The following is a 9,971-nucleotide window of genomic DNA, read 5'->3' on the forward strand; positions in this document are numbered from 1 at the left end:
TACCTCTAAAATGAGAAACACCCTGTTATTAACATAAAACAAACTCCAGAGAAAAGAAGCTTGAATTAATTTTCAACTATTTCTTCCTGCCCAGCCAAGCTCTATCTCGTTCACACAATTTAAATAAAACAGGCTTTGTGGGGACATTTTACACACAACATTATAGTTCATTGTGGGGACCAGTTTTATCTAACTTTTGAAAAACAGTTTTTACTTGCACACTCTCAGAAAGTGTTTTGTGGTTGCACACTGTCAGAAGGTGTGTTGTGGGGACCTCGTGACTCCAAAATGTAGAGTGATAATTTAACAAGAAAGAAAATACTGTGAGGTTTGAAATCAGGCATGAATATAGCTCTAACACGAACCTTCAAGATGTATGACTTGAAATGTCATTGTATACCAATTTACATTACTTCTGACCAGTGAAGCTCTTTCTCGTTCACACAACTTAACACAGGCTTTGTGGGGACATTTTACACACAACATTAAAGTTCATTGTGGGGACCAGTTTTGTCTAACTTTTCAAAAACAGTTTTTACTTGCACACTCTCAGAAGGTGTTTTGTGGTTACACACTGTCAGAAGGTGTCTTGTGGGGACCTCGTGACTCCAAAATGTAGAGTGATAATTTATCAAGAAAGAAAATACTGTGAGGTTTGAAATCTAGCATGAATATAGCTCTAACACTAACCTTCAAGATGTATGACTTGAAATGTCATTGTATACCAAATTACATTACTTCTGAGCAGTGAAGCTCTTTCTCGTTCACACAACTTAACACAGGCTTTGTGGGGACATTTTACACACAACATTATAGTTCATTGTGGGGACCAGTTTTATCTAACTTTTCAAAAACAGTATGTACTTGCACACTGTCAGAAGGTGTTTTGTGGGGACCTCGTGACTCCAAAATGTAGAGTGATAATTTACTAAGAAAGAAAATACTGTGAGGTTTGAAATCTAGCATGAATATACCTCTAACACTAACCTTCAAGATGTATGACTTGAAATGTCATTGTATACCAATTTACATTACTTCTGACCAGTGAAGCTCTTTCTCGTTCACACAACTTAACACAGGCTTTGTGGGGACATTTTACACACAACATTAAAGTTCATTGTGGGGACCAGTTTTATCTAACTTTTCAAAAACAGTTTTTACTTGCACACTCTCAGAAGGTGTTTTGTGGTTACACACTGTCAGAAGGTGTCTTGTGGGGACCTCGTGACTCCAAAATGTAGAGTGATAATTTAACAAGAAAGAAAATACTGTGAGGTTTGAAATCTAGCATGAATATAGCTCTAACACCAACCTTCAAGATGTATGACTTGAAATGTCATTGTATACCAATTTACATTACTTCTGACCAGTGAAGCTCTTTCTCGTTCACACAACTTAACACAGGCTTTGTGGGGACATTTTACACACAACATTAAAGTTCATTGTGGGGTCCAGTTTTATCTAACTTTTCAAAAACAGTTTTTACTTGCACACTCTCAGAAGGTGTTTTGTGGTTACACACTGTCAGAAGGTGTCTTGTGGGGACCTCGTGACTCCAAAATGTAGAGTGATAATTTAACAAGAAAGAAAATACTGTGAGGTTTGAAATCTAGCATGAATATAGCTCTAACACCAACCTTCAAGATGTATGACTTGAAATGTCATTGTATACCAATTTACAATACTTCTGACCAGTGAAGCTCTTTCTCGTTCACACAACTTAACACAGGCTTTGTGGGGACATTTTACACACAACATTATAGTTCATTGTGGGGACCAGTTTTATCTAACTTTTCAAAAACAGTATGTACTTGCACACTGTCAGAAGGTGTTTTGTGGGGACCTCGTGACTCCAAAATGTAGAGTGATAATTTACTAAGAAAGAAAATACTGTGAGGTTTGAAATCTAGCATGAATATACCTCTAACACTAACCTTCAAGATGTATGACTTGAAATGTCATTGTATACCAATTTACATTACTTCTGACCAGTGAAGCTCTTTCTCGTTCACACAACTTAACACAGGCTTTGTGGGGACATTTTACACACAACATTAAAGTTCATTGTGGGGACCAGTTTTATCTAACTTTTCAAAAACAGTTTTTACTTGCACACTCTCAGAAGGTGTTTTGTGGTTACACACTGTCAGAAGGTGTCTTGTGGGGACCTCGTGACTCCAAAATGTAGAGTGATAATTTAACAAGAAAGAAAATACTGTGAGGTTTGAAATCTAGCATGAATATAGCTCTAACACCAACCTTCAAGATGTATGACTTGAAATGTCATTGTATACCAATTTACATTACTTCTGACCAGTGAAGCTCTTTCTTGTTCACACAACTTAACACAGGCTTTGTGGGGACATTTTACACACAACATTAAAGTTCATTGTGGGGACCAGTTTTGTCTAACTTTTCAAAAACAGTTTTTACTTGCACTCTCTCAGAAGGTGTTTTGTGGTTACACACTGTCAGAAGGTGTCTTGTGGGGACCTCGTGACTCCAAAATGTAGAGTGATAATTTAACAAGAAAGAAAATACTGTGAGGTTTGAAATCTAGCATGAATATAGCTCTAACACTAACCTTCAAGATGTATGACTTGAAATGTCATTGTATACCAATTTACAATACTTCTGACCAGTGAAGCTCTTTCTCGTTCACACAACTTAACACAGGCTTTGTGGGGACATTTTACACACAACATTATAGTTCATTGTGGGGACCAGTTTTACCTAATTTTTCACACACAGTTTGTACTTGCACACTGTCAGAAGGTGTCTTGTGGGGACCTCGTGACTCCAAAATGTAGAGTGATAATTTAACAAGAAAGAAAATACTTTGAGGTTTGAAATCTAGCATGAATATAGCTCTAACACCAACCTTCAAGATGTATGACTTGAAATGTCATTGTATACCAATTTACAATACTTCTGACCAGTGAAGCTCTTTCTCGTTCACACAACTTAACACAGGCTTTGTGGGGACATTTTACACACAACATTAAAGTTCATTGTGGGGACCAGTTTTGTCTAACTTTTCAAAAACAGTTTTTACTTGCACACTCTCAGAAGGTGTTTTGTGGTTACACACTGTCAGAAGGTGTCTTGTGGGGACCTCGTGACTCCAAAATGTAGAGTGATTATTTATCAAGAAAGAAAATACTGTGAGGTTTGAAATCTAGCATGAATATAGCTCTAACACTAACCTTCAAGATGTATGACTTGAAATGTCATTGTATACCAATTTACATTACTTCTGAGCAGTGAAGCTCTTTCTCGTTCACACAACTTAACACAGGCTTTGTGGGGACATTTTACACACAACATTATAGTTCATTGTGGGGACCAGTTTTACCTAATTGTTCACACACAGTTTCTACACGAACTCTGAACATAGAGTGACAAAATAATGAAAAAATAGTGATGGACGTGAACTTACCTCTTCAGGTGTGGTCTTTGGCGCAAAGGCACCATCTATCAGACTCTCTGAGTGGACAGGATCAGAGTCATCCTCCTCCATGGTGTCAACAGTGATGCTGGTCGTCTGTAACAACAAATTGTATGACTATTTCAAGAAATTTAAACATAAGAGACTAATGGTTCATTCAATGTATATAATACATTGACATTCAAAAAGACTGACCATTGAGATTTTACCTCTAAAATGAGAAACACCCTGTTATTAACATAAAACAAACTCCAGAGAAGAGAAGCTTGAATTAATTTTCAACTATTTCTTCCTGTCCAGCCAAGCTCTATCTCGTTCACACAATTTAAATAAAACAGGCTTTGTGGGGACATTTTACACACAACATTATAGTTCATTGTGGGGACCAGTTTTATCTAACTTTTCAAAAACAGTATGTACTTGCACACTGTCAGAAGGTGTTTTGTGGGGACCTTGTGACTCCAAAATGTAGAGTGATAATTTATCAAGAAAGAAAATACTGTGAGGTTTGAAATCTAGCATGAATATAGCTCTAACACTAACCTTCAAGATGTATGACTTGAAATGTCATTGTATACCAATTTACATTACTTCTGACCAGTGAAGCTCTTTCTCGTTCACACAACTTAACACAGGCTTTGTGGGGACATTTTACACACAACATTAAAGTTCATTGTGGGGACCAGTTTTATCTAACTTTTCAAAAACAGTTTTTACTTGCACACTCTCAGAAGGTGTTTTGTGGTTACACACTGTCAGAAGGTGTCTTGTGGGGACCTTGTGACTCCAAAATGTAGAGTGATAATTTAACAAGAAAGAAAATACTGTGAGGTTTGAAATCTAGCATGAATATAGCTCTAACACTAACCTTCAAGATGTATGACTTGAAATGTCATTGTATACCAATTTACAATACTTCTGACCTGTGAAGCTCTTTCTTGTTCACACAACTTAACACAGGCTTTGTGGGGACATTTTACACACAACATTATAGTTCATTGTGGGGACCAGTTTTACCTAATTTTTCACACACAGTTTGTACTTGCACACTGTCAGAAGGTGTCTTGTGGGGACCTCGTGACTCCAAAATGTAGAGTGATAATTTAACAAGAAAGAAAATACTTTGAGGTTTGAAATCTAGCATGAATATAGCTCTAACACTAACCTTCAAGATGTATGACTTGAAATGTCATTGTATACCAATTTACAATACTTCTGACCAGTGAAGCTCTTTCTCGTTCACACAACTTAACACAGGCTTTGTGGGGACATTTTACACACAACATTATAGTTCATTGTGGGGACCAGTTTTACCTAATTGTTCACACACAGTTTCTACACGAACTCTGAACATAGAGTGACAAAATAATGAAAAAATAGTGATGGACGTGAACTTACCTCTTCAGGTGTGGTCTTTGGCGCAAAGGCACCATCTATCAGACTCTCTGAGTGGACAGGATCAGAGTCATCCTCCTCCATGGTGTCAACAGTGATGCTGGTCGTCTGTAACAACAAATTGTATGACTATTTCAAGAAATTTAAACATAAGAGACTAATGGTTCATTCAATGTATATAATACATTGACATTCAAAAAGACTGACCATTGAGATTTTACCTCTAAAATGAGAAACACCCTGTTATTAACATAAAACAAAGTCCAGAGAAGAGAAGCTTGAATTAATTTTCAACTATTTCTTCCTGTCCAGCCAAGCTCTATCTCGTTCACACAATTTAAATAAAACAGGCTTTGTGGGGACATTTTACACACAACATTATAGTTCATTGTGGGGACCAGTTTTATCTAACTTTTCAAAAACAGTATGTACTTGCACACTGTCAGAAGGTGTTTTGTGGGGACCTCGTGACTCCAAAATGTAGAGTGATAATTTATCAAGAAAGAAAATACTGTGAGGTTTGAAATCTAGCATGAATATAGCTCTAACACTAACCTTCAAGATGTATGACTTGAAATGTCATTGTATACCAATTTACATTACTTCTGACCAGTGAAGCTCTTTCTCATTCACACAACTTAACACAGGCTTTGTGGGGACATTTTACACACAACATTAAAGTTCATTGTGGGGACCAGTTTTATCTAACTTTTCAAAAACAGTTTTTACTTGCACACTCTCAGAAGGTGTTTTGTGGTTACACACTGTCAGAAGGTGTCTTGTGGGGACCTTGTGACTCCAAAATGTAGAGTGATAATTTAACAAGAAAGAAAATACTGTGAGGTTTGAAATCTAGCATGAATATAGCTCTAACACTAACCTTCAAGATGTATGACTTGAAATGTCATTGTATACCAATTTACAATACTTCTGACCTGTGAAGCTCTTTCTTGTTCACACAACTTAACACATGCTTTGTGGGGACATTTTACACATAACATTATACTTCATTGTGGGGACCAGTTTTATCTAACTTTTCAAAAACAGTATGTACTTGCACACTGTCAGAAGGTGTTTTGTGGGGACCTCGTGACTCCAAAATGTAGAGTGATAATTTATCAAGAAAGAAAATACTGTGAGGTTTGAAATCTAGCATGAATATAGCTCTAACACTAACCTTCAAGATGTATGACTTGAAATGTCATTGTATACCAATTTACATTACTTCTGACCAGTGAAGCTCTTTCTCGTTCACACAACTTAACACAGGCTTTGTGGGGACATTTTACACACAACACTAAAGTTCATTGTGGGGACCAGTTTTATCTAACTTTTCAAAAACAGTTTTTACTTGCACACTATCAGAAAGTGTTTTGTGGTTACACACTGTCAGAAGGTGTCTTGTGGGGACCTCGTGACTCCAAAATGTAGAGTGATAATTTAACAAGAAAGAAAATACTGTGAGGTTAGAAATCTAGCATGAATATAGCTCTAACACTAACCTTCAAGATGTATGACTTGAAATGTCATTGTATACCAATTTACATTACTTCTGACCAGTGAAGCTCTTTCTCGTTCACACAACTTAACACAGGCTTTGTGGGGACATTTTACACACAACATTATAGTTCATTGTGGGGACCAGTTTTATCTTACTTTTCAAAAACAGTTTGTACTTGCACACTGTCAGAAGGTGTTTTGTGGGGACCTCGTGACTCCAAAATGTAGAGTGATAATTTATCAAGAAAGAAAATACTGTGAGGTTTGAAATCTAGCATGAATATAGCTCTAACACTAACCTTCAAGATGTATGACTTGAAATGTCATTGTATACCAATTTACAATACTTCTGACCAGTGAAGCTCTTTCTCGTTTACACAACTTAACACAGGCTTTGTGGGGACATTTTACACACTACATTAAAGTTCATTGTGGGGACCAGTTTCATCTAACTTTTCAAAAACAGTTTTTACTTGCACACTCTCAGAAGGTGTTTTGTGGTTACACACTGTCAGAAGGTGTCTTGTGGGGACCTCGTGACTCCAAAATGTAGAGTGATAATTTATCAAGAAAGAAAACACTGTGAGGTTTGAAATCTAGCATGAATATAGCTCTAACACTAACCTTCAAGATGTATGACTTGAAATGTCATTGTATACCAATTTACATTACTTCTGACCATTGAAGCTCTTTCTCATTCACATAACTTAACACAGGCTTTGTGGGGACATTTTACACCCAACATTATAGTTCATTGTGGGGACCAGTTTAACCTAATTGTTCACACACAGTTTCTACACGAACTCTGAACATAGAGTAACAAAATAATGAAAAAATAGTGATGGACATGAACTTACCTCTTCAGGTGTGGTCTTTGGCGCAAAGGCACCATCTATCAGACTCTCTGAGTGGACAGGATCAGAGTCATCCTCCTCCATGGTGTCAACAGTGATGCTGGTCGTCTGTAAACAAAAGTAAAACGTTCCAAACATTAACTTCTATTATATTGTAATATTTCTATTCAGACAAAGTTTTCAGATTACATCCATGTCATAAGCGAGACTGAATACATTTAGAATATGACCCTGATTCTTTACCATATAAAGTAATAGCATTTCAATGCTTTGTACTTATGCCCGAACCCATTTCGCCCCTTCTCCCTAACCCTATCCCTTGTTTTACAGGGTTATCTTGCCCCTTGAAACAGTTATAAGGGGTAGTGGTTGAAATCTTCCCCATCAAATTGGGACAGCCCTTCAAGAGCCATTACATAATCAGTGGTCATCGCAAAAACCCGCCACGTCATCAGTAGTATTCGATTTAAACAGAAGCGACAAAAGGTTTTCCTGGAGATGTCATTGTAAAAACATTGTTGAGATCCTAAATTAACCAAAGCTATTGCTTGCAGTCACTAAAGTGACAAACCTATAATATCATAATCTCATCTATGCTAATGCAGGTGAATCAATGACATTTCCATTCATCCAATGGAAATTGAAAAGCTTGGACACGCTGCACTATTTCACATATAAATCAAAAGCACAGTTTCAGGCTGCTAGCAGAGGTTTGTAGACAACCCTGCTAGGATGAAGTGTTAAAAGAGGATCATTCAGTGCAGTAACATAATATCTATAATAATCTAAACTGACCTTCAATAGCTCCTTAAAACTTTTGTAAATCAGATTCCTGTTTGTAATTACATGTTCCTGTTATTTTCACTATAATTAGTGGTCACTCATGCATTGCAGCTTAAAATCCAAACAAGTTGTGTCAATCCTGGTATTTTTTGTATATGTATAGTGTACATGGTTATTGCAAATATGAATACAGCCAAATTAGTTCCACATATTTCTCATTCTACTAAAATGTTGTCATACTTGACTCATTGTATTTACTGTGTTTGCAACATACTTGTGTTCGCCATGGGCAGTCTTCACCTCCATAATCATAGGTGATTTCTTCTCCTTCTTTGATGTCATCCAGGGCAAATACACAAAGGTGGGGTACTCCATTAACATACATTTTTTTCATTTTCGAGTTAGGACGTCTGTGTTCATCATTAACTAGTCGCCCAATTGAGCCATCTTCTCTGGAGGCATCAACACTTGAGAAATTGGAAAAATTGGAAAAGGAAAAATACAAATGTCACAATATATCACGATAAAATCAGAGACCCACGTAGTAGAGCTTAGTATAGTATATGGAGTCTAGTTTAGGTATTCTTAAGTCTTACCACCATGTTTTCCCTCTCCACTTGAAGGCAAACATGAATGCAGCACATGAGGGGTGGTAAAGTTTTCTCCTTCTCTGTGATTCTGCATCACTTATCATATCCCCCCTATATTGTACAACAAAGTCTCCTTTACAAATTGTACCCTTTGCAAATACGCCACGTCCTGTAAACAATAAAAACATTTTCAATAAAGATCCATTAATTATATTTGTTAACAATGAGTTTATGCTGATATATAATACAAAACAAACCAAAACTGACCAGCATTCTAGTCCATATTACATGTATTCTGGAGCTTTTCTTTAGATTTTAAATGATAATTATTTATTGATAATTTACAGCAGATACCACCTCACCTTTTACTGCATTAATATACTGGACCTCTAATTTGCAGATTTTGTCAGTCTGTGAAATAACATGTTGAATTGCATCCTGAAAGGGGCTGATGCATGGTGCCATTTCTGCAGGAAAAGATTAAAAAAAAATTGTTTACTTGCTTAGTAAGACTGGTGGTATTAAAAATTGCTGTTGTTGCCTCAATCCTCATGAGGGTTGTTTTTCTTGCAAAATTCAACTACAGAAACCTTCTCCTTTACTCTTTGTCATGAGTATAGTTTCTGCCTACAGGGTGATGCATACTCTTGTGCGTTGTTGCATAAACTTTACACACATACAAACATATGTACTGTATATCTGTCTTGTGCATGTGTGAAAGGTAAACTGGGTCAATACTGTAGCCAATTATTTGGATTTTACCTGCAGGTCATGCCTGAAAACAGCTTAAATGAGAAATGATAATGTCTGAATAATTGTGAAGGAGTATGGCTTTCACATATAAAGAAAACAGCAGGAGAATTCAGACAGGAGGACGTGCCTGGGTAGAGCAAGCCAGAGGCATGACATGATGTACACATTCAGTAGCAGAGAGCATAGTATTTTTGTTTACAGCACATCGAAGATGATGGCAAAATAATAGTCATTGTATTTTGTTTTGCATGTACACCAATGTTACAAGCATTTGGACATGTCCACATTATCCTGAATCCTCCTTCTATCATTTAATTCCAGATGTATGCCTCTGACCATGATGCTTTAATAACCTGCTCTGCCTCTTCCACATGAACGTGCCCATTGTTAAATAAGAAAAGTTTAAAGGGCCTGTTCATAACCAGCTTCTAAATAGAGGTTATCCAGAGCAGCCAGGTTACATTTCCTCTGCACATAAACTCCTTCACATATGCATCATGCTTGCAAGTAGTTAGAGAAACGCAGTAAAACATTTGAGGTCATACACTTAGCCTTTGTAGCTAATCAGAGCTATTAATCATGCTAGCTAGGTAATGGTAATTAATGTAATTTGAGGGTTCAACACTGCTTATACTTATTTAAGATACA

At 36.7% G+C, this 9,971-nt stretch overlaps 1 long non-coding RNA gene across 1 annotated transcript; it reads right to left on the bottom strand.

The window, feature by feature from the left end:
- Positions 1-7,206: 7,206 nt before the first annotated feature.
- On the bottom strand, positions 7,207-9,732 carry LOC133027198 (uncharacterized). The gene is made up of 4 exons (XR_009683264.1): positions 8,933-9,732; positions 8,577-8,739; positions 8,255-8,447; positions 7,207-7,305 (listed from the first exon to the last, which is right to left on the bottom strand). It is a non-coding gene; the product is annotated as an uncharacterized LOC133027198 (long non-coding RNA).
- Between the last annotated feature and the right edge of the window lie 239 nt (positions 9,733-9,971).

This window comes from Limanda limanda, chromosome 2, assembly GCF_963576545.1.
Source record: "Limanda limanda chromosome 2, fLimLim1.1, whole genome shotgun sequence".
In the NCBI taxonomy this organism is placed as follows: Eukaryota; Metazoa; Chordata; class Actinopteri; order Pleuronectiformes; family Pleuronectidae; genus Limanda; species Limanda limanda.